At 38.8% G+C, this 26,264-nt stretch overlaps 1 protein-coding gene across 1 annotated transcript in view; it reads right to left on the reverse strand.

Annotated features, from left to right (window-relative positions):
* Positions 1 to 26,264, reverse strand: part of srrm4 (serine/arginine repetitive matrix 4) — a 63,960-nt gene that overhangs the window by 23,543 nt on the left and 14,153 nt on the right. The gene's annotated exons all lie outside the window — the stretch shown is intronic.

Here is a 26,264-nt window from a genome sequence, read left to right on the forward strand (position 1 = left end):
CTCTTCCTCTTCCTCTTCCCCCCCAGTGACGAGCAGGCAGGAGCCGTCGGTTTCTATCTTCCTCACCTTCGCTTTCCTATGCTTTTCTGCATTAAAGGGCGTGCCCCCGGCAGGGAACTAATCATGTCAAACAGCGGACTGAGTGCTCCAACATGACCGAGTGTTTGAAAGGGTTAATAGGGGAGATAAAGACAGCCACCGGAAGGATGATTAGTCTGATCAAGGAGGCTGATGGGAAAGGACCCTTTGAATATCCTGGTGATTTGGCTAATGTTCTTCGATTGTTCTTGGAGACTCAGATAAAGATCAGCTTACTGTATATTCCTGTCTGTATAGCTGTATGTAATTTATTCTGTTTGAGGTGACAAATTGAGGAATGATTCACAATTATTTTTTAACAGTGGTTGATTATTTAAGGTGAAGTCTGAAACTCACAGAGCATCTTGATAGATCACAAATCTTACTTTGTCATTGTTGGATTTTAGATTTGTGTAGCAGAGTGACATGTCAGTGACATTTCGGCCATGTTATGAAATAATCTGATTGCCGGTGTTTTGTGGTTTGTATTAGGGCTGCAAGATATGAGGAAAATGTTAGGGGTGTGCAAAAAAAATCGATTCACATTCGTATCGCGAATCAAGCTCTACCGATTTAAAATGTCTACTGCAATCACATGGGAAAAGTAACTACATTTACATACTGTGAATCATTTTTTTTAATCGAGAATCGTTTTTGAATTGAAAATCGATTTTGAATCGAATCTGGAGCCTAAAAATCGATATTGAATCGAATCGTGATATTTTCTGAATCGTGCACCCCTAGAAAATATCTATTTTGACTGATGTTGTGATTGTGATAGGATTCATCATATCGGAGAGAATGATCATTTTTGTACTATCCTGATTTTCACTGAAAAATACGAAAATGAAAAAAAATTTAAATGATTATAATGTGATTTTTGCGAGGATCTGTACCAAACAAAGAGTTTTTCTTTACTTTGTAGGATAGGATTTGTAGGCCGGGAATGGTTTAACACATATTTTGCCTTTAACAAATATTGTACCCCCCCTGCCCCCACCCACCAATGGTTTGACCTCTGTGAGTTGATTCTGAAAGCAGTTAAGAGCTCGGAGAACAAAGCTACACAGAGCATGGTTCCGTTCGCCATGTTCTAAAGGTTTAATGAGACACACAAGAATATATAGGCTACATTTTCTAACAACTGCTCCATTCACTTTGATGACATGAGAGATATAGAAAAGGGGCACCAAAAATATTTTCTAGACTGATCCCAGCAAACACTAGGAAGTCCATATAGTGATTTAGTCACACCTTCTATCTGTACACACCAACAATAAGCAGCACTGCATCTTGCTGCTACACTGCTGCCTGCTTTCAGCAATTTATGTTCTCCTCCGCCTACGCCTCCCCTCTGCTCTTGTATTTGCATTTAGATATATGTGAATTTCAATGTTTCTTTCCATATGTGGTGGTGTTCATTGAATATCTATCTGACAACCTAATAAACCAATGCAGAATATGGAAACCCTCTGAAACCTTGCAAATGTGTCATTCCTTCAGACCAATATAAAACCAAACCAAAATGCGGCATTCCTGCCTTTATTTGACAGGAAAGCTGATATATGAAAGGGGAGAGAGAGGGTGGAAGACACGCAGGAAAATCGTCACAGGTCAGACTCGAACCCTGGACCTTCTGTATTGAGGATTACATCTTTGCATATGGGCGCCCACTCTACCAACTGAGCTAACCAGCCACCGAAACAATGTTTTTGACTAATCCGGTTCATGGTTAAAAAAGAAAAAATCCAATTTAAAACAAGGATCAAGCGAGATCACATTCAATTCACAGCAATAAACAGACCTTATATGTATACATAAAGGTCTTTGACTACTTAACACGTTTAGTGTGACAAAAGATATTGATGTTCCAGTTAGTGGTAATACTTCCTGTGAAAATCTGAACAATATAAGCTATTTACTTGACACAGGAGAACAAAAAAGGTTAAAACTTTGCTGTCGAACGCTCCACGTCCCTGAACAAAGCCGGAGTGGAAAGTGGCCTAAAGCTCCCTGAACTGGCCACCCTCTCTGCTTTTTATTATTTGCTGTCACTCTAAGAGCTGTGGTTAATGATATCTAAATGAAATCGATTTTTGCCATCATGGATGCACATTCCCTTGATCCGGCCCTGCAATTTAGGGCCGAGACTCGTTAAGCTGTAAGCACCTGGATTTATCGCAGGCTGTTTCTATTTGTCAAACAACACCCCTCGCTCTTTCTCTCTCACACACACACACATACACACACACACACACACACACACACACACACACACACACACACACACACACACACACACAATGCTTTTTTTGTAGTCATAATTCATATCCGGGGAGCAGTTAAAGGTATTTAAAGGGACAATTCAAAGCACCAAACTGCCAAAAAGCTTTACATGAATGCAAATACTGAGTGGATTAAGTGAGAGTACTTGATGACGAAGAATTACGTGGACACTAATCCTCCAAAATCCTGACTGGATTTGTTTACCACAAAACAGGTAAAATGGAGTCATAGGCCGGGATCAGCTGCATTACACTCCCTGTTGAAATATGGGATGATGGGAATGAAGCTATCGTCTGTGTACTGCAACGCTGCAGATTATGGTAGCATCCCACTTCTTGACTTTTTGACCTCTTCCTCTCATCATATTTGTCATATTGCACATGTATGCTTCAGCACAGCTCCCTCGGCGATGAGTAATTCTGGAGGCTGAGAGGAGTGACCATGCTGTGACTACCTCTTGTTTCGGTCTTTGTCACAGAGGGAGCGCCTCGCTCCTCTCAACGTGGGGCTCCTCAGCGCCGTCAAATGCTGTCACGTGGACAGGTAACAAACACTGACAGATGGTGCCCAAAACACACTGCATACAGAGAGACAGTGCTTTTTTAAAGAGGGTGAGGATGAGATTTTCACCTCTGTTTCCAAATTTAGATGGATAAATGGGTGCAGTGCAGGGTGTGTGTGGGTGCCAATGCTGTCTCCTACAAAATATGTTTATATACTTTTTTATTTTATTTTACCTTTATTTTACCAGGAATATTCCCATTGAGATTCAGAATCTCTTTTTACAAGGGAGTCACAGCCAAGACAGCAGCCTAAAAAGTTTCAACATAAAAAAACAGACTTAAAACTAACAACAAATTACATCAAACAATCAATGTTTTATTTTTAGTCCATCCCAGGTGCCCTAATCCACAGTTAAAATTACAAATTACTAGAGCCCGATCGATATATCGGCGGGCTGATATTATCGGCCGATATTAGACATTTTCCAAACTATCGGTATAGGCATTTATAATGGCCGATAAATTAATATTTAAAAAATAAAATAAAAATGGACAAAACACCTTTCAACCATGTTATGAGTGTTGGCGTTGCATAGTTTGTGCACCAGAGGGCACTCTACCCTGTTGGCAACACTCGTGTTTAACCCTTTAAGTTTCATATCTTACGTTTGTATTTTTATTAGTGCTGTCAGTTAAACGCGTTATTAACGGCGTTAACGCAAACCCATTTTAACGGCGTACATTTTTTTATCGCGAGATTAACGTTCTTTTTGGCATAGCAAACTTTGTAGTCTTTTTCACATGCTGTTGCAACAACTTGTAACGTTAGAAAAAATATAACACCACACCGGATCTAGCTAGACCGGAAACAAAACAACAGGCACGCCTGCACTTGTTTGGGCTTGCGAGCCGGCCAAAAAGTAGTAGGCTAACGTTACGTTTTGAGTGGGTGGCGAGCGTGAGACGCAGAAATGGATGCCAATAAGATTCTGAACGGAAAGTTTACTTTTAAAAAGTTGTCGAGGGGGACAGTAGTTTCATGCATACACAGCCTGTATGACACGGAGAAAGCAGCCCAACTGGAACTGCTGCAGAGTGCTGCAAACGCTGTCTCATTAACCGGTGATCACTGGATGTCAGTGAGTAATCAAAATTATTTAGAAGTTACTGCACACTATACTGACTATGTATACCAGCGTACGGTTTTAGGACTGTGTTGTTTGTATCGTTTTTTTTGACTGTTTTTGTCATTTGGGACATTGTCCATCCCCTTTTCTGTCCAGGAGAATTGTTACATTCCTTATTAGAAAAATGTAAAGGTTACAAATATCCTGCTGTGGCATCTGGTTTTTGGACCATTTTGTTTGTACTGTATAAGCAAAGTGTTAGTGTTACATCTCAGTTAGGTTAGGTACTTGGAGGAATTGTGCAATAATGACAGATTCACACGTTTCTTTTGTTTACAGTAAATAAAAAATAAACAAATACAAATCTTAAAGTCAAGTTCAAAAAGTAACTTTCTTTGCATTAATTTGATTCCAAATTAAGATACACTGGTAAGAATTGCTTTCCATTGTTTATATGTACTTAAAAACAGTTCTGAAATGCAAAATAATACAATTTTATTCATGTGATAAAACATGTGATTAATCGTGATTAACTATAGAAATTTGGCGATTAATCGCGATTAAAAAAATTAATCGTTTGACAGCCCTAATTTTTATACATTTTATTTATTAGAATTTTAATTTATTTTGATGTTCCTCTGTTCTGTTGTGACACAAACGTTTTTAAACTGCATGATCACATTATTTTAGTGAGGACTCATAAATAACTACAAATAACTAATGTTAGGGAAATCTGTTTATGTTTTGTTACGCGTTTCTGGATTTCTTTTTTTTAAATATATATTGGCCGATATATCGGAATATCGGATTTTTAAATCACCAAATATTTTTATCGATATCGGCCTTAAAATCCTTTATCGGTCAGGCTCTACAAATTACTTACTTCTTTTTGAATAATTGATATCTAAAAACGAAAATGTATTTGTGGCCTGTTTTTAATGATTTACATATTCAGTAGGAAAGAAATGGGAAAGTATCGAGAGATGGACTAAGACGTCGGTTTTAGTTTCTTCATATGTTTTGTTGACAAAAACTAAAATATAGAATATCGCAAGACTTAACCTTAACCTTAGGAAAAGATTTCAGTTAAGGGTTAAATATTTAAACAGATGGTGTGTCCCATGTTGTGCTTCAAGTCACTGTTAATTTTTTTCAGAGTTTAACCACAACACATCTTTCTCTAACCTTAAACAAGTGCTTTAAAGTGCTTTAGTCTAAACATAACCATAAAAATGTATTACTGCTTTAGATTCCACAAGGAAATTACATTTCTTAGTGACACATGTGTGATTGCAAATGAGTTTGATCAATTGATCGACTTATTATACTACTTATATTAGTTTCAGCTCTAGTCAATCTCCAGAAGATTTATAATTAATGAATTCTTTTAGTTAAATGAAGATTTTTGGATGTTGGTCTATTGGTCAGACAAAACAAGCAATTTGAAAATGTCACTTTTGACATTTCGGAAATGCTGGTGAATGCTAATGTTTTACAAATTTTGACCAATTGATTAAATATTATATATTGCCAGATTAATAGATAACTTTTTAAATGAGTTGTGAGTAAATGAGTTATATGAGTTGTATACGTAAGTAGTGTTTTGGAGACAGGGTTGGTTTATTTAGTGCAGGATTGCACGTATCACATTATTAACGGGTCTATTTGCTCCAAAAAAATGAGATGAAAGAGAAGAAAAGACTAAGCCTTTACATTTTGTTTTTCTTATCTAATCATCTGCTTGTCTGTTGAACTTCCAGCTTTGCACAGATGTATTCATAAAACATCATCGACTGCCAGAGTCACAGGAGGATCATCATAGTTTGTGTACAGTTTCATTGTCCACACCCCATTTACTATATTAAATTGAGATAAACTGCCTCAATATCTGCCAGGAGCTGCTCTGTAATCTGCCAGCTGCTTTACACAACACTGGCTCGCTGTCGGGGGGGGGCTCAAACTCACAACATTAGCTGACATCGTACAGGTGTGCAGGAAGCATGCAGGCAGCCATTAACTAACCAGCAAAACAGTGCTAGTGGTGTTTGCATTAAAAACGTGTCAATCACTCCAGTGATTAACACAGATTGCATTCTCAGCTGCATTAATTACATTCTGCAAGACATGTTTTCATCTGCATTCTGCTTTTTCACATCAAGTGTTTACTCCAAGCATGTGAAGAAAACTGCCTGAAAACAGCCTTCTGGGGCGTTTGAGTGTGTGCAGGAGTCGAGAGGATCAATAGGGACACAACAAAACACACAGCATTCGAATGCAACCTTTTCCTTTCTAACCCTTGTGTCTATAGATACCCCCGACATGACAGAACGAGATCTTACAAGATAGAGTTAAGAGACACTCGAGGGCCATTCGTACATTTTCTGTGATTTCATCTGTTCCTGAAAGCACAAACAGACAAATGCACTCGGTTGCGTTTTGCTGTCTCAGCGTAAATCAGTGTAGCTTAACCAGAGATCTTAGCCCTACACGTTAGTGTAGGGCCAGTTTATTATGCAACTCAATTTTATACAATATATGTACTAGGGGGGTCCCTTGTCGTCTCGCTTTCAGGTTAAGGCTCCTTGGCCTAAAAAAAACGTTGAAGATCCCTGCTCTTAACTATTGAATGGGTCAGTGGTTTTCACTCTTTGGCTTATGGCGCCTGAAAGGAATAGTTTTGGGGAAATATGCTTATTTGCAGGGAGTTAGATAAGAGATTGATACCACTCTAGCTATGTCCAGCAGCCTGTTAGCCTTGCTTAGCAGCCAGCAGAGACTCCAGGAAATTACTGCACCTGGCCTGGAATTAGCCTGGTATGTAACCCCTAGTAACACGTGTCGTTTTTTTACACTTCAGTTTTTGCACAGAAATGAAGAAACAAGATATAACGTTTTAATCAGTGAGCTTTAGATGTGTTTTCAAATTGTTGTTACCTTTGGACAGAGCCAGGTTAGCTGATTCTCCCCAGTCTTTGTGCTAAGCTAACTAGCTGCTGGCAGTAGCTTCATATTTACCGTACAGACGTGTAGTATTGATCTCTTCATCTAAAGCTTGTTTAGTTTATTTCCTGAAGTGTTCTTTAATATTAAGCAATATGTGCTTGTGACTCGACATCACAGTATATGGCCTGTAGTGTGTACATAAGTAATTAACAGTTCAACCAAATAGTGATCTTTTCTTTTCAGATAGTTTCTTCTGAGGTAATGCCAGAGGTCTGAGAGGTAAAAGTATTTAGAAAAAAATAAAATAAAGACATAAAAACATTATTTTTTTTAACTTTTTTTTCTTTTTAATTCCTTTAATCATCTTGTGACCCAATGATTTAAATAGGTGATCTGCTAGTTATAAGGACTTTCACTAGTACTGGTTTCAGTAAGTGGAAAGATTTTGAGTCTAATCATGAGCTTTATGGTGTTTCAGATGCTTTTCCATTGTGCTAAGAATAAAAAATTCTGATGTTTTGTATAAAACTTGAAGATAAGTGACTTTTTTTTATTTCTGGTGACTTCATTTAAAAAAAATACAGATATAAGTTCCAGCCTCCAAAAATCCACATTGGTCAACTCTGCGTCATTTTGGTTGCCATGCCATCCTCACAGGTGCTCTGTCCTGCTGATTGCTGAGAAGACTCACGCCTAATACAGCAAGTGAATAACAAACTGTGGCAAACGAGTTAGGGGATGGAAGGATCAATACAGCTATCCCTAAAGCAACAGGAAAACAACATCAGGGGATCGATGGACAATACGTCACTTTGAGAAGTCCTAACAAGATAAGTTGAGAATTTCGAAACAAAGAAAATTAAATATTTTCTTTCTGGATTTGTAAAGCACATATTATGTAAAACTCAATTAAAAAAATTATATTGAAAATACAAATCAAATGTTTATGGTTTGTTTAATAATGCTTGACATTAACGGCCGAACTCTTGAAAGAAACTTCTACCTAAAGTATAGTGGAAAAAAGATTTCCTCAGTGTAGCTCCTCTTTACAGTGGAGTGGCCCTCAATATAACAACCCAAACATCCTGATTATACAAAGTGGTTTGCCAAATTGTGCAAATTAGCGCTTAAGGAGCTCTGCTCTAAGTTACAAGCTTGTAAACACGTCAAGGCTATCGCAGCTGATAATGGAGATGGAGGAAGGACTCGCATGACCTTCATCCTCTCAAGAGAAATTTGTGTGACAGTAAAGTGTGCAGAAAAGGATGCTTTTATATTTTCTCCCAATTTCCACAGATGATTTAAGAGTTTCCCCGCCACTCGTGAGGTTCAGGGAGACTAATAAACTTTTCATTATCCCTGGCAGAGCCACCAGGAGCAATTAATTATAGTTATTATAGGAGTGATGATAGTTGAGATAATTACCAGGGAAAGAGATGATCTACTACCACAATTAAAACCCAAACAGGGTGGTCCCAAGGCACTTTAATTTACACCAAGAGTGTTTATCCAAGTTTCAGACTTGAGTCAAAAACAACTTTATCATAAACCAAAGGACACAAACGAGCCATTAAATGCACACAAAGTGAATCAAACACATCCCTCACAAGGGTAACTTGTATGGTACTTAAAACTCATTCCAACTTTTTAAATGCAAGGTGGATACTTTTAAGTGTTATTGATTAGATGTTAAGAGATTGTGAGGCAATCATTCCCACACAAACATGGCAATGCAATCAAGCAGTCCCAATCAACTAGGCACATCAAGATTCAAACACTTTATCACTGAAGCTGCCATCAAAACTGTCCTAAATTTGAATTCTGAATGAGCTGGTATGTTTTGGAAAGTATAATCTAAGATATCTGACTACTCAACACTTGTTTGCCATGAAATTAATCTAGTTTGCATAGCTGAAAAACATTCTGGGTGTTGTCATGTCCCCTGGAACAAGTCTTTTTTTTATGTAAAAGTGCTGTTTCCTTTCTTATGTGTAAGAAAAGCACCCCATCAATGCCCCCAGTGGAGGGGATTTTTCTCCCAAATTTACGCAGATGGGTAATAGATTTTTTTTTTTTGATTCCTCCTGCTAGAATAAATCGCAAGGATGAATGCAAATCCTTTTGGGCGGCTGAGCTCTGCCCCAAATTGGCTGCCTCTTCTTCCTTACAATGCATGATGGGAGGAAGGAATGATGGAAGTGAACATTAAAGATTTAATGGCTGTTCAGCTGCAGTTAGGAGGTGTCAGTGGCTCCAGGCAATATCCTGTCTTCGCTATTTTGCTACAAATGTAACATTCAACTTCAGCATTAAGCTTTGACAGTACATTAGGCTGTAATTATGTAACGATGGGAATGAGTTTTCTGTTCTCTATTTTAATTTCAAGGTTCATGATTTATCTATAAATTCCTTCTCTGTAAGTGAATTTTCTCAACAATTTGTACTTAAGAGCATCAAAGAGCAATGGTGGGAAGTAACTAACCACATTTACTACCGTACAATTTTAAGATGCTGGTACTCTACTTGAGTATTTCCATTTCATACTACTTTATACTTCTACTCTACTTCATTTCAAAAGAAAATGTACTTTTTTACTCCACTACAGCTTTATTTTACAGCTATAATTATTAAGATTTTATGTAAAAACTTAAAAAAAAAAAAAAAAAAGCTTAAAAAATATGTTGTTCAAGGTAAGCAGTGGTTTCCAACATCCTGAGTTTGTGACTCCTTAAGAAAAGCAGTTGGAGCCTCTTGTCACATTTCAGATGTCTATAGGTTATTCGCAGTTCCACCAACGAGAGAGTTTACCTCTAAACTTCTCTGATGCTCTCCTTTTAATAACTGTTTCAGACCAAAAGAGGTTAAATTATCAAATATTTCCCAAAAAAAAAAACTAAGATTAGATACAGTTATTCTTCCTCTTTCGTACCCCATTATCATCATCATCTCGAGAAAATACTTGAATGCTTCTTACACATTTGTCAATGAACTTAATGCTGTTTGTTGAAAACAAAGTGCATTACTTGGTTGTCCATCCTATGCATAGTTGATAATGTGGCTTTGTAATTCGATTTGGAGAACTGGCATTGCTTATTTCAATCACTACCTAAGTCTTTGAATATGAAATAGGCTGAACATCTTCGCCTCACTATCAGCCAATCAGCAATAGTGAGCCCTTTACCCTTCCAGCGAGCAAGTACGTTGCGAGCCAGAGTGACATTGACGACAAGTGAAGTTGGTTTATTCAATTATTGTGTCCTGATGATAAAATGGGAACAACATAATGGCTTGATTAATTTCCTTATCACGGTGAGCACAAAGAGTAATTACAACCAAATCCACCGCTTGGTGAACCACACATCCATCAAATTAAAGCAGCCTCCACTCGGCAGCAATCACTTCCACACAGAACAAATGAGTTGATTGGCTCAGACCTCCGCCTCCGGCCAGGGAAGTGTTTACCTAAGAACTGTAACTCCAGGCAAAGGTCACTCAGGGTGATTAGAAAGCTATGAACATGTCAGAAATATTAAAAGAAATTGTGTATGCATACTTATAATGCCAGTGTGAGTGAGGCTGTACAGGACCTCAGTGAATTTATTCGCCTGAAGCAGTCATTAAAACTTGCGACAATCTTGACGACTGGCTGGCAGGAAAATTGTGTGAATGTGAGGTTGTCAAATGTCAAGGCATGATAATGCATGAGCAACTCCATGACCTCTAATCACATCCACGACCACTTACCACACACGGAGATGTATTCACAATGCTACATTGCTACATCTTACACTGTAAGTCGCACAGTTAATCCTGGCAGTCCTTACCCACAGGACAAAAACATTTATAAATCAGTATTTAATATCATAAACAAAAATATTGTTAATAATTCCATCAAGTTGTTTGGTAGGATGCTTCCAAAGTTAGGCATACAATTTTATTTTGAGGAAACAACTATACTGTGTTAACATTAATAGAAGCTCCTTACTGAACTTCTTTAGAATTTTGTTTTGCTTCTTTAAATTGATAGCCTGGAGGTCTCTTTCCAGCTAATCAACTATTATGTCCTAAAATGCTGTGCGTTAAAGAATTAGTATATGATTTGAGAAAAAAAAAAAAAAAGGAAAAACATGCAGATTTTACAAAGTAATAACTTACATATGTTGGCAAAGTAAATGTCACCACAAAAATATCAAAGCATCAGCAAAATCAGACCCCATCCATCCCCAATGCTGTTTCAGAGCTTTATTGGACTCCTTAAAGACATTAGGCTCGTTCGAGATGAGCAGCGCCTCGCCTGTAAAGTGGACGAGAGCAGGCTGCAGCTCTCCTGGGGCGGTGACAAAAAGCAGCGGTAAAGTCGCTGACAGTTTCCAGCTGTTTCCAGCAGCCTTCAGGCTGAACAGGAAGTCACAGAAACACTCACATCCTGTTAGGTCTGATTCTGATTTAATAAAATGTTATCAGACCCATATATCAGTTTGTACACAGTCTCTTTAAATCACAAACATAGCAATTAAAATCCCTCCAATTCAAAAACAATAAAAAGTTTATATAAAACGTCATCATGTTGAGTCGATTCTGAACAAATCAGCTGTTAGATCAGCTGAAAGCCAGGCGTTTCCCAGCATGCCCTGGATCCGCCTGGGTCTTGCAGTCGGTGAAAAGCAACTGCGCTGCCCTCAAACCTGCGGCCGCCTTCATCTTGTGAGGTTATTGTTGCCCACGTGTGCATGACGTCGGCAGCAGGTCGGACACAAATCTAACCGGCATGCATCGGGCGGCAAATGCTGGAGATCGATTCTGCGCAGACCTGGCTCATCTTGAACAGGCCTAGTGTCAGAGAGGAGGATGCTGTCCAAAATACAATCCATCCTGGACAACTCCTCCCACCCACTCCACAATACACACTTGTTAGTCTGAGGAGCACCTTCAGTGACAGACTCAGACACCCACGATGCACCACAGGGCACCACAGGAGGTTGTTCCTGCCTGTGGCCATCAAACTATATAACTCCTCCGTCTGAGTGTTACACCCTTAGTGCCAAAACTGGTATCACATTACGTATCTCCACATTAGAGTGCGGATCGGACCGCATTTTTCTGTCCGAGCCCGGCCCGCGTCCGACAGAGCAGTAACCGAACCCGACCCGAGCCCGACAGGCATTGAGATATTTATGTCCGAGCCTGACCCAAGCCTGACAGAGTTAAAAATCTATTTTTTTTCTCATAATAATGACACATGTACGTTTGTTTGTGTGGAAAGCCCGCTTTTATTAAGCAACTGTAGGAAGGCATTCGGAAATATCACACAGGGCAACAAGCGCAGGGTAATAAGCTGTTTTAAATTTAAAATGTTCAATGCCTTATCGTGCTTATGTGACCGAGCCCGATCCAAACCCGAACATCATTTCTAAATATCCATCCTCTACTCCACATCACATCTCAATATTATTATTGTTATTTTATTATGTACAATAATTACTTGGTGCAATCATTTATCAGCTACATGTACAAAGGTGTTATTTATTCACTGCTGCTACTTATATCCACGCTGTACTTATTTATGTTCGAACTGTATTTATGTTGACACTGCACTACAATACAATCTGTACAATCCATTTAAAACAATCTTTTTAACCTAATCTTACTTGTAACCTAATCTCACTTACTTTGTATTTAACATCTTTATTTATTACTGTAGCTATGTTACTTTATACACTTGTTGACTTGCTCTTTTCTCACTCTTATTTTACCTTGAATTTGACTGTGAGCAACTGCAACTAAATAATTTCCCTGAGGGGATCAATAAAGTATTCTGATCCGAACATCTCATTAAAATTAAAATAGAGGAAATAGATGCTCTTCTCCAGAGTTATTTGAATGACAACTGCAATATAAACTAAAGGATGAATCCCTTTTGGAAATAAATTAATTTTTTAACCAGTGAATCATAGCCTAAAGGCTTCATTTGACTTGGGCAAACCTGCTGGATTCTATTGGCAGCTCTTTCTATTTGCCTACTCTCTGTAGAGCTAAAATCAAATCACAGTGCTAGTACTCAGATTCACAAGAGCTGTTAGCTCTGTGGTTAATCATAGGAGCCGCTACGGGCTGAGAGGAGGGGAGATCACGTAGGAGGGGATGTTGAGGAATGTCAACATTTCAATAACGTCTTCATACGACATGCTGTGGCTGCACAGTGTGTGTGATTTGAGTAGAAATTGTCTTATTGGATGGTGACATGTCAGATATCGTTACATGTATGTGTCAGTGCTGTCTGCGTGGTAATCATATTTGCTAGATTGAGCTCATGTCAGAGTTAGGACAGCAGCACTTCCCTGTGAATTGGAGGCTGAAGCCCTGAGGCTCTGACAAAGATGGCACCATTCCCTGTGGCTGCTGCTTTACATTTCATTCCTGTTACAAGCCGCTTTGGCTTGAGAAGCAAAATGTTAGGCAAAGTGTATTCCAGTGTGGAGTGAGGAGCAAAAGAAAAGGGATTTTCACATGAGAATAAAAGACTGCACCCCCAGCAGACAGCAACATTCACAACAAAGCTCGTCTGACTCTTGATTAGCCGGAAACCTCATATGAATGGCAACACTGTGGTGCTGCCGCCATCATCATCATCATCATCATCATCATCATCATCATCATCATCATCACTGTTATCATCATCGCCGTTATGCCCTTTGTGGTCATAATCAATGATGCCATTTCAGGCGCATTTAGAAGAGAAATAACTCTGGCGTCACATGGTCCTGCTTACCCAGATTGTTAACATCTAAACTGTGTTTCTCCTCTTTCACGCATCATAAACCTTACGTGTGCATCAATTACTTGCTTCCAAATCGAGTTAGAAGTGATTAGAGGGTTCTTTGTGTGAAGGCGGAGGGAGGGAAGCAGGCATAGTTGGGTTTAATTAGCAGCTTGTGAGGCGCACTTCCTCATTGCACTTCTTCCTGTGTGAAGGAGATTACTGAAGGGCCTTCTGCATATGCTAATGTAGCTAATGTATGTGGAGTGCAGCGAACAATAATCACTGCACACACCCCGTGTTTAATTATCACTATCACACCAGCGATGAACACGCCAGGAGGAAGCTGCTGAGGAAAAAGCCTGTGGATGTTTGGCAGAAGGCGTTTCTGCAGAGTTTGACCAAAGAAGAAGACAAAGAGTGAAGCCTTTCAAAAAAAGTTGGATCAGGGAAAAGGACCTGCAAGTCTATGCTGTGAAAGGGGTCTTATTTTTCCCAATGAAGTATAATTTGCTCACTCAAACAGCAGCTGACAGATGGTTTCAGGATTTGGCAAATCAGTTGCTTCATATTGAGTGCGACTTTTGGGCCTGTGTGAAGTTTACTTTTTTTATTTTTTTTGAGAGAACCTAAACAAACATCATCAACTTTTGCAGCACACCTATCCCAATTAATAGTGAAAACTGACATTTAAACAAGTAATATTTACAAGCAACTGCAAAGAAGACGGTAAAAAACTTTTTCCATGACACTGAAGCTAATTTAGAATCTGCTTTGACAGACCAGCAGCAATAGCTCTGTGCATCAAGGACCCTCTGAGCTGCCTTTTCCCATTTCTGCCTCCAATTATCCACCATCACGTTTCCCTGAAGTTGCTCTATGGGAATAATTCATAGCATTAATTTAAGAGTTTTACAGACCTCGATGTGGGAACAGATTGTGACCCTACAGTATACTTTGCCATTTCAATCTCTCCTTCCTGCCTTAATGAGCTGCTGGAGTTCCACACTAATTTGTGTCAGTAAACATAACAGGTTTGCAGCCGGCTAGGACAGGCGGAATGAAACTCAATGGGCCAATCGACACCCTGGTGTGGAGAGAGAGTGAGGGAATTCACGCTGGCAATTAGAGAACCAGTTCAGGATGGACCATCATGTTTCCTTACTTTCGACTTTCCGTCTCTCTTTTTCTTCAACCACATCCTCAGCTGTGACGCCCTCTCCGATGCATAACAGCTATGTGAATTATTCACAGAGGCTCACTTATGAGCATGTTTCACAGTATCTGTTCCCTCATTAGATTATCAACGTCAGTAGAAGAGAATGTGGTTCAGAATTTAGAAAACAAAAGATATTTTTCTCTTCTTTCTGTTGACTGAGATGCCTTCATAGAGCAGTGTGCAATCTGTCAGGGAGGGGACGAGGCTTAAAGTCATGTCACAAGGTACAACTGGATTCTTGGATAACAATGTGTTTTCTCACTTTTCTTTCATGTCTTGTCTACACTATCCCATATAAATTACAAATAGGCATGTTTATATTAAATTATGTCTTGGCCAGAAAATGGCTAACGGTGAGGTTCATGATTGGATTCATGGAATTCAATTTGTTCTAAATTATACCTAAAATTGAGCTGCCGGCCTATGGTAGAGAAATAGAGCAAGTTTTAAATGAAGAAACTTGCTCAGGACACTTTTTTTTTTAGAGTAGAAAAGCACCAAAAATAGAAGTTAAATATCCATCATTAAAATGAACACTGAAGCTGCACAACATAAGACATAAATAGCACCATAAACTCTATTTTTTCAGGTTCTACAACAGCTTGAATTACCTGACACCTGTTCTTTTTCTCTTCACCTGTGCTAATTAGTTTTCACACTATGCTGCCCTACAAAAAAAATTTCAAGATTTGTGACAAACTAAGATAAACAGTTAGACTACAAACCGACAGCTTTTGCTTTAGCTTGTTTGTCAAAATTCGCTGTTTAGAGTAGAGTAGAGCTGTGTTTGTGTAAACAGCGCGGTGGACGAGAGTGGACTGCGCCCAGACAGAGATTGAAATATATCGCTTCCTACATGTGTATGCCTGTAGACAGGTGAGTGGGTATTAATACGTATTTACTTTTCGGTTTTATTGTAGCCTACTTACAGTAACGAGCGTAGCGGTATCCTTCCCAGTCAGGTACATGTGCTGCATGTCAGCGTCATCCTCTGCTGTGTGTGTGTGTGTGTGTGTGTGTGTGTGTGTGTGTGTGTGTGTGCAGCGCGGGCATCGCATTTACAGAGTACCTTAACTCAATTTGAGCATTCTGAAGCACCATGAAACAAAAACAAAGAACCGTAACTGATGTTACGGTATTCTGCCTTGGCTTCTCTACGGCTTTTGAAGTTACGGCAAAGACAACACACAATTTTCTCCCCAAAACAATAAAATTGACTCAAGATATTTGTCCACATGATAAAGCAGATCTTTAATGTTCCAAAAATGACAATAACTAATTTTCGACCAAAACTGAGTTACGGTCTTTTCGCTTTGCACGGCAGTATGCATGTCTTATCACCCTGCTTTTGGCTTGGAGACATGAACAGGTAAACTATCCCCATGATCCTCCCTCACGTTCTCATTACAGCTCCATCTTTGCCACCTACCAGGTGTGCCACACGGGCAGATGGAGGCGCAGCATCCAAACGATCCAGCAGATCGACCACCATTCTGATGCTATAAATGTACCTTAGTGGATGGCATCATATCCAATCTACAGCCAACTCACTCCCCACTGCCTTCGTATGCTTGTATCAAACCTCCAGGCTTGTTTCGTCTTCGTTTCTGTGCTGCTATAACCTCCTGTCTCTGTCTATTTGAGTCTTGTCCAAGAAGCAGAGTCTTGGTTTTGCGAGTAGAGCTTCACGTTCCCGTGACACCCGCTGTCTGTAGTGTATCAAGTCAAGTCATGACCTCCTCCCACGTCTGCTGCTACACCCTGTGGGCTGTTACACGGGCCACGGGTGTCATATCCTTAATCTAATCTCTCCTTCTCTCCATCTCTCTGTTTTCCCTCTGTTTACTTCACTGCATTCTTCATCCCTCACATTGTCTCTATCTCATATGTCATACATATATATATACTCTTATCTCACTCCAGTGTCCTTAGAGAAGTCATTTTAAATGTTGTCTGTTGCAGTAATCTCACAGCACCTTTTGCATCATCTCTCTATTACCTTCTAATGCCCAACCTACGGTGGCCGACAGGGGCAAACACCCTGCAACTTAAGAAAACACATGCAAATAGACAAAACACAAGCAAATTAAGAAAACAACTTCATTAATTTGACAACACATGCGCAACATTCAGCAAACGCGCTGCAAATGCATACAACACAACCAAATACATAAACGCACTGCAAATAAAAAACGATGCAAAAAGAAAAACACGCAAACCCCGAAAAAAGAAGCGATGCAAAAAGAAAAACAACTTCATTAATTTGACAACACATGCGCAGCATTCAGCAAACGCGCTGCAAATACACACAACACAACCAAATAGATAAACGCGCTGCAAATACACACAACACAACCAAATAGATAAACGCGCTGCAAATACACACAACACAACCAAATAGATAAACGCACTGCAAATACGAAACGATGCAAAAAGAAAAGCACAGAACAAAATGCATGCAACAAAAAAACGCAGCATCCAGATTACACAACGGAAGTTCTCCAGACCTCTAGAGGGAGCAGCTAAGTGGAACAGCTGGATTTTCGACCCCACGGGGAGAGAGCGCTCTGCCTTTTTATTAGAGTCGGGTATGGCTGCAGACTGGAGAACTCCATAGACTGTATATTCAATTCATATTATTATTATTATTAATAACATAATATATTAATAATATACAGTCTATGCTCCCGTCTCATGCCCTCCCGGCTGGTGCCGTCCCAGAGCTTCGGCTTTTCAAAATAAAAGCTTGCGTCTGGTCCGCTATGTGTTGGTACTTTGGTGTGTTGGATGTTTGTGAACTAAACAGTACGACAATCATGCTAATGAATACAATAACTTTTTCAGCAGATGTCTTACTTACAACATGTTGGAGTTAGCAAAGCAGTTTTGTGTTTATGTGCGAGCGGGATTTATTCAGTTTGATAAATCCCGCGGTAAATTGGCTGGTTTACTAAACAGGGAGGGACTCTGTTTTTTGTATTTCAAGAGCGAATTGCTCCACAATATGAATACAGATTGATCACTTATTTTGTTGATAACCGTTGTTGTAGAATCACAATATTACACTTGAGGAGGCCTATACTTCAGTAATGAGCCTTTCGGACCTCGAAATTAAACCCTCTCATGTAATATGGCTTAAACAAATGTCAACGTTAAACGCTGATGCAGTTTGAAATGTTTTATCACCACGAGTTTACAGACGTCTCTGCTGATTGAGTATCACCTGTGACCTGAGCCGAGACACACCCACCAAACGAGAGAAAACATATCTCAAACATAGACTTAATATTTACAGTCTATGCAGTTTCTCTTTCTCTCTCTCTCTCTCTCTCTCTCTCTCTCTCTCTCTCTCTCTCTCTCTCCCTTCCGGTGGGGTCGAAAATCAAGCTGTTCCACTAGCTGCTCCCTCTAGAGGCCTGGAGAACTTCCGTTGTGTAATCTGGATGCTGCGTTTTTTTGTTGCATTTGTTTTCTGGGTTTGTGTGCTTTTCTTTTTGCATCGTTTCATATTTGCAGCGCGTTTATCTATTTGATTGTGTTGTGTGTATTTGCAGTGCGTTTATGTATTTGGTTGTGTTGTGTGTATTTGCAGTGCATTTGCTGAATGCTGCGCATGTGTTGTCAAATTAATGAAGTTGTTTTTCTTTTTGCATCGCTTCTTTTTTCGGGGTTTGCATGCTTTTCTTTTTGCATCGTTTTTTATTTGCAGTGCGTTTATGTATTTGGTTGTGTTGTGTGCATTTGCAGCGCGTTTGCTGAATGCTGCACATGTGTTGTCAAATTAATGAAGTTGTTTTCTTAATTTGCTTGTGTTTTGTCTATTTGCATGTGTTTTCTTAAGTTGCAGGGTGTTTGCCCCTGTCGGCCACCATGTCCACCACTCAATAACAACACCATTCAACGATCCACTGCTGCATAATATCACCACGCTGCCGACTACACATGACTATGCATGTATGTACGTACATATATGTATATGTAGGAGTGTGTGCAGGCGTTGGTTACAAACGTGACATATCATTGTTGGCTCTTGAGGAGACTTTACATTAGCTATGCAACCTGACATTCACATCTAAATCACATCAATCATCTTAAAAATGGAGCAGGACGTGCAGAATGTGAAGACTACAGAGAGCAATCAAGACACTCGCTGACTTCCTCCACCCACTTCTCCCCCTTGATGCTAATCAGTGTGGGTGCTGTTGGCTGTCTGCTAGACTTGATCTACTTTTGAGACAGAAATGCCGTTAGCCTGTAAAAGATGAGCAAAGCAGTCAACACAATATACTATAACTAGAGGTAGCATGGTGGTCCAGTGATCTTTTTAATGCAACATACTGTAGACCATATGTTGCATAAAAAGTACCTTCAAGACAAATCCATCCCTAACTGCTACAAGCCTTTGACTTCTCTTTGAGAGAGGTACTCCTTTAATTACATGCCTAAAAGACTAAAGGTTATGATAAAGTTCAGCTGGACCTTAACTCTGACCGGAGATCAGGCATGCACGTTTTATTTATGGAAGTAAACAGAAATCCTTGCTTGAAATGTTTAAATTGGAGTTGAAATGATTAAATTAATTTAAATAAACAAATAATCTGCAATTCTTTTCAATTAATTGATTAGTTATTTGTTCAACAAACATTTGCAGTTTTCAGCTTCTCAATTGTCAAGACGTGTTTTTCTTCAGCTTCTATAATACTAAGCTGAATACCTTAGGTTTGGACTATTGGTCGGACAAAACAGGACATTTGTTGATATCACCTGAGCTTTAGGAGAATGCAATGGACGCTTTTGACTATTCTGTGGCAACTTATAGGCCAAATGATTAATTGATTAATAAAGAAATTAATTACAGATTAATTGATAAAGATAATAATCATTACTTGCAGCTCTACATTTTCAATTACGAGTTTAGGTGTTTTTTTCTCTCCTTAAAGCTGTACCAGCAGAGGCAGATGCCAGATGGAAATTTTAACTACCTATCTGGCCTCTCAATTAATTCAGATTTGTGTTGCAGCCCAACATCATGATTTAGGTTGGTGAGACTGGGTTTGCATAACAAGCATGTTTACTGCAGGTCTTCCATGACATATTGTAAGACAGTATGCATTTTGTTGGCTCTTAGAACTGTAGGCCACAATGCACAAAAAGAAACTTGCTTATTTCATTGTAACCTTATCAAATGTATAGCCATTTTCACTTAAAAATTAAGATTTCTTTATTTAAAATTAAGCTTCTAGTTTAAATTATCTAATGTCCTGTCCTTTTTGCACAACATGGAAAAGATATGGCACAAGTATCAGTTTAAAAGAGCATAATTAAAGGTGCCGTAGGTAGGATTGCGAAGATCCAGGACTTAACCAAAAAATAGATAGGCAGTTTCAGCAAATATGACAGAAAGTTAGTCTTACCTACTGCACCTTTAACATGGTATACATATGTGGTGTATTTTCTTATTTTGTTAATTAAATATCTTTTTAGTGTCAGTTTTCAATGTTTATCAATGTATCTGTTTGAGTAGAATATGTTGGCACATACTCCAACCATGCTATCACATCATTTTAAATTGTTTAAATGTGCAATAAATCCTGTAAGCTAAAACAATAATGTTCCACAACAGAGCCCTACTGTACTTCCTCCCTTAAGGATTTCTAACCCTTCCTGGTGATGGCTGGAGGTGACCCCGGTCCATGTTGGTACACATAATTATCATTTCTCTACAGGGAAACCAGTAATCAATGACAGCGTGACCTTGTCCTCCGTTCACACCTTCTTCTAAGTTAGATGATAAATTGGTTCATCTTACCTCCCCTACCATCCATGTTATTTAGAGGGCTATCTGAGGGAGTCCATTACCTTTTTATGGAAAGGAGGTTCATTCAATTTGCTGGCGACCCAATAAGGAGTTCTGTATGGATGCATGGCGGGCGGCTCAAGGGCAAGTGAATTATTCCATTATCTTTAATGTGTGGGAAGGCAAATGCCATCAAGGTCCTGAGGGGATTAATTTAGCTATGTAACCTCTGTTACTCAAGAGGAAACAATGAGAGTAAATAAAAAGTCATCAAGCTCCATCGTGCTTACTCATGGCTATTTTTATTGATTTTAAGAATGCATTCCTCTTTAAAAAATTTTTTACTTGTATTTTTGTAATGCAGTTTCTGTGGATTTGTGCTCCAGATTAGATTTCAGAGACATCATTCAGATTTAGAGACATCATTATTATCAAGCTGTTATAGATGCAACTTTGGTTTTATAATTTACTTTTAGTTTGGTGTTGCCTTTTTTCCACCATCCACCCCCCCACCCCACAAAACAAAAAAACAACCTCTTTCTTTCTTATTGTCTTTGTTGTACTGAAAATAAAAATATTTAAGTCAGTCATGTAAATGTACAGTAATCTGCACCAGAACGCTGTCCTCAATTTTCTCTTTATTTCAGGTTGGAGGCTGATGTGACAAACATAGAACAATGACATTTATTTGATAGCATCACAGCCACATGGCTTAAAATGATTTGCTTAATTAAAGAGTCTTCTAATATTTAGGCTTAAACCTTATTAAAGGATAATCCCCCTCAAAGTTGAAGGTGGTGTTTAAAGGATTCACCATGCAGTGTAGTCAGGCTGCATACTGTACTGTATTAATGTAGATATACAGTAATGAGTGGTATAAATTGTAAAGTGACATGCATATATGGTCTTGGACTGTCGCTTATTTCTTGTAGTTTGTATAGAACCAAATGAATGTAGTTTGTAGGGTTCACAGCTGTCTGCTCATTACAACTGATGAATATAGAACTATATACTAAACTATAGTACTATTACAGTAATTCACAAGGTGAAAACATATTTCATTAATGCAACAGGACATGCAGTGTGTAGGCATACTGAGCATATTGAATCCTGGTCTATTTTGAGAGCTCTCTGAAAAGCATCACTTCTTCATAACATAGGTAAACAGGCATAATATTATACATTGCATATTTTATATCGTTTTCCACTGTGCAGGACATATTGGGAAATAAAATATGTTGAAAAATAATCCCTTAATCTGGTGCAAACGCAAGCCTGTCGTCAGCGTCTTGACAGCATGTTTTTTGTCATTTTGCTGGCAAACGCATCCATTCTCTGAGTGAACATGAAAAGCAGCGTTGCCTGAGAAGTGTGAAAATAGATGTAAACTTGAATCTCTCCCGTTTGTCACTGAAATCCTATAAGCACATTTTCCATAGAGGAAATAACAGCGAGGGAAGGGCGAAGTAAAAGTGACTCAGGAGTGGGGAGTCCACTCTCTGTTCTCAGGGGAACTGGAGGAGACAGAGTTTAAAGGAAGGTGAGTCTGACCCTGCAGCGTTTTAAGCAGAAGCAGATTATGAAAAACAGAAGAGGCCTGATGAAAAGTGACTTAAGCCTTATTCACATGGGGCTACTACAGTTCAGTTTGTTAGGAACAATGAATGAATAACCCTGTCAACCAAACATCTAGATATGTAAGTTGTGACTTTGTGATTTAGTATGGTGAAACTACTACTGTAGTAAACAATGTTTGCATACAACTGTTTAAGAATGAAATTTATACCTAACCAGATTTTGCACCAAGGCATGCTGCTTTTTTTTTGTTCCATTTCATTTTTTTGAAGGTCTATGGGCTGCACAGTGAGTGGACAGTCTATAATAATGATTCATTGAATGTTATTTTAACAAATAGTCCGTTGTTTGGCTGTGGAAACTGACTTATTTAGACTTCTGTAAGACACTGATTTTCATTTTAGTGTCAGTTTCAATTTTAGATTTAATTATTCAGAAATAGGAATGTACTGATCTAATGAGGTTGCCCATAATCTTACCGTACTACTGCCACATCGTTTCCCTTTCTGTGTTATGCTCATGTGCTTTTGTAAAAACCCCATTACAAACCCAGTTCCATGTATACATAGCTAAGAAATCGTGTTTTTCCAGAAGATATCATGCTGTGTTAACAAGGCTTCTCAAATCCTTTATTCAAATTAGAGAAACTGGTTTCTCATTTACTTGACATTTAAGAAATCAGGTTGTTGCAGAACATTGACAGCAACCTTGCCATTCAAGTGCATGCACAGTTAATAACTTGTTCTACCTCTGTCTGCATTTTTAATAACAGTAAGAACAGATATCCCTGTCTCATAGGGATACATTTTGAGGGAAGGCAGGATTATGTTAATTGGCAACATTTCTTTTTTTCAGTTAAGAAAGAAGTGTTATGTTCTTCAGATGTTGTAGGAAGGCGGTGGGTGTGGAAAGTGCTGGTTAGGTTTAGGCAACACCGGTTAGGGAAAAGTTGTAATTTCATTTAAATGTTAATTAAGTAAAGAAGTCCTGTCTCATGCTTCATGCCACTGTTGACTAAATGTTTAACCAATCTTTCCCTAAACTAAAAGTTCCTAGTGTCCCTAAACTATCAGAAATTCTTAATCATGCATTAGCTGCTCTGAGACATTTTTGTAGGAAAACAATTAAAACATGTTTGTTTTGCAGACATGATCAGTACGAACATTTTGCGACTTGGCAGAAATACATCTAAAAACATTTCCTCATTATGTTGATAAAAAATGTTATTTGGTCTCCCAACACATATTTACTGTTGCAAATTAGGAGTATAATAAATCAAATTTCTAGGAGACAGGGTTGGAACAGAGCAATCGTTCGTTTCAAAAGGAGAAAAAAATACTGCAGAATTTGATTTGCAATGGATTAATACTATTCTGAGACCTCTGTCCTTCTTCTAAACACAGACTGGAATTTGCCCTCAAACCTTTACTTTACATATTATAGACGTGGTAGATTTGCAAAGAATTAAAATCACCATATGTCTAAGAAATGATTGCAAAACCATATCACGTCCCAGAGTAATATTGGTCCTGTGGGAATGGGGAACGAGGCTTTAGGCCAGGATTAGAGCTGATAGCACAGGCGGTCATCCACAATGATGACCTGAGGCTAAGACGGTACGCTGCTAACTGGCTTTTAAACTTGACTTCAATCTGACGTACCCTAACCTTGGCGGCTGTCAGTCAATGAGTGCAGCAGTCTGTCAGTCAGGCTGGAGGACTGTCCTCTCGCCTCTGAGTTTATGAGAAAAGATAGGGTGAGATTATACCTCCTTTCCAATACCATATTAGCCCCTAATCTCCTGCCTCTGTCGGCCCATTCTCAACAGGATGAGGTGTGGTTAAGGGCAGCGACAGATGGAGAAAGGGATGGTGGGGGACTTTAGGAGTAAATATGTCAATCACTCGAAGCGCCAAGAGGTTTTCTTGAAGAGGAGGAGAGGAGAGTCAACAAGCCAACTCTCTTCCTTATCCAACGTCTCTACATCCAAAGCATTCAGACTTGTTACTACACCAGAATACATGTCTGCTGCTGGACACTTATCATTCAGAATGAGTTTAAATAAAATATTTCCTATCACCACACATACATACACCCAGTGGTTTTGATTCATGTGCACCACCTTATTTCAAAAGCACTGCATTTCAAAAGGATTTTTCATCAGGTTGAATAAGAAAGCAAATGTGCAGAAAATCAAGGACTCAGATAAGTGGATTAAAAATAGACTATTCCGTTCTTTGACTTCAACGTGGATATCTCAGTGCATTAAATTTGCCCTTTGGCCATCATGGGAAGGATTATGCCACCAGTCAGGATCTATTTGTTTACGCAAATCATCACTTGATAGGCCAACCCTCCCCTTCACCTCGGCTGAATATATAAAACAAGATGAGGGTGTCCTGCAGTCAAATTGTAGCTGGCAGTTCAATGTCCATTACGATACATTGTAGTGTGCTGTATTCTGCTGCAGAAAGTTCTGAAATACTATCCAAATATAGACAATGTAGGTTAATGAGGAAGTTGATTAGATTAGGCAGACATTCTCCAATTTCAGTCTATGAGGCATTGTGATTTTTGCAAACCTAGATCAGATACTTTCTATTTTAAATCTTTGGATTCTTTGCCAAAGGTTCCCTTGGTGCAATGCAAGAAAAGAAAAATCAAACTTCTAGCACAGCCTTAATAATTTAGCAGTCTTCCACAGAACTAGGAACTCATTTAGATGAGGCCAAAAGGCCCTTTTGCATCGCCCTGGTCGGATCAAAGGCAAATCATTAATTCTGAGCCTAGTGTTGTAGTCAGATCTGGTGCTTTATTGCGACTAGATTTCCTTAAACTGTCTTCAGAGTCAAAGAGAGTGCTGAGACAAAGCGATTCTATTCCTCCTACAAGGGCACTGCTGAGCCCAAGTTTAAATTGAATGCCCCAAAATAACCGTTTAATTATGTGGCTATCGGAGAGGCTTTCATGTTTTCCAAATGAATCAGGGCGAGTGCGATAACTAATTCTTTCATCGATGCAAAACTGGAGAAAAAAAAAAAAAGCCTTCCTCGCTTTTATCAAAAGTGATATGAAGTAGTGGAAATTAGCTCATATGAGAGACATTAATTATATTTCTTATAATTAGGCAGTATATCCCCAGATCACCCCGATCCCTGCTGGATAAATTTAATTAGTGGACAAATTAAACTTCACATGCAGTGTCCATATCTTTTATAAAGCAATCCTTCTCAGGCTGGTACATGTCTCAGGTTGTAATGTTTCACTGTCAAGGTATGGTCAAAGACAAATTTTCATCATAGCAGGCGATAAACTTGTATTGTATAGTAGATTTAATCTCAATGTTGTAATGACAAATTATTTTTGAAGGGCCATTTTTTAAACTGAGGAGTTTTTGAATCAAAACATGGAGCAATAGTAGCATTTCACAGGCATGCATATGACTTCATCTGATCATGAAGGCTGCCTTTAGCTAAAACATTACTGGCACTGAATGTAATAATAACAAACCCACATCTCCATGATGAGGAAAAAGCTGTCTTTAAAGTTAATTAAACTTGGATTGTGAAGGACTAGCCTCGGCATTCAACTTAATTAATTCCTTTATTTATGGATTTACAAGACAAACATGACAACATGTTACAGAATAAAATGAGGCAACTCCTTTACCAACGTGGTCTCAAGACATTGAAATCCAAGAACAGTAACACAAAGACAAAGGTCATTACCAAACTTCATGGCAATCCTTTAAATAAGACCTTTCACTAAAAACTACAAATGTGAACCTCATGGAAATGCTAGAGGAAAGGTCAGGCGATCACCAAAATCATTAGGATTCATAGTCTGGGAACCACTAATGTCTGTATAAAACTTAAAAACAATGAACTAAAATTAAAGATCCTCTTCATTCAAAAATATGTTTTTGCTATGTTTATGTCGCCTTAAATGTGTCCTTGACTATGCGGTCTTGTATCTGTGC

The sequence above is a fragment of the Sander lucioperca genome, chromosome 2, assembly GCF_008315115.2.
Source record: "Sander lucioperca isolate FBNREF2018 chromosome 2, SLUC_FBN_1.2, whole genome shotgun sequence".
NCBI classification, from domain to species: domain Eukaryota; kingdom Metazoa; phylum Chordata; class Actinopteri; order Perciformes; family Percidae; genus Sander; species Sander lucioperca.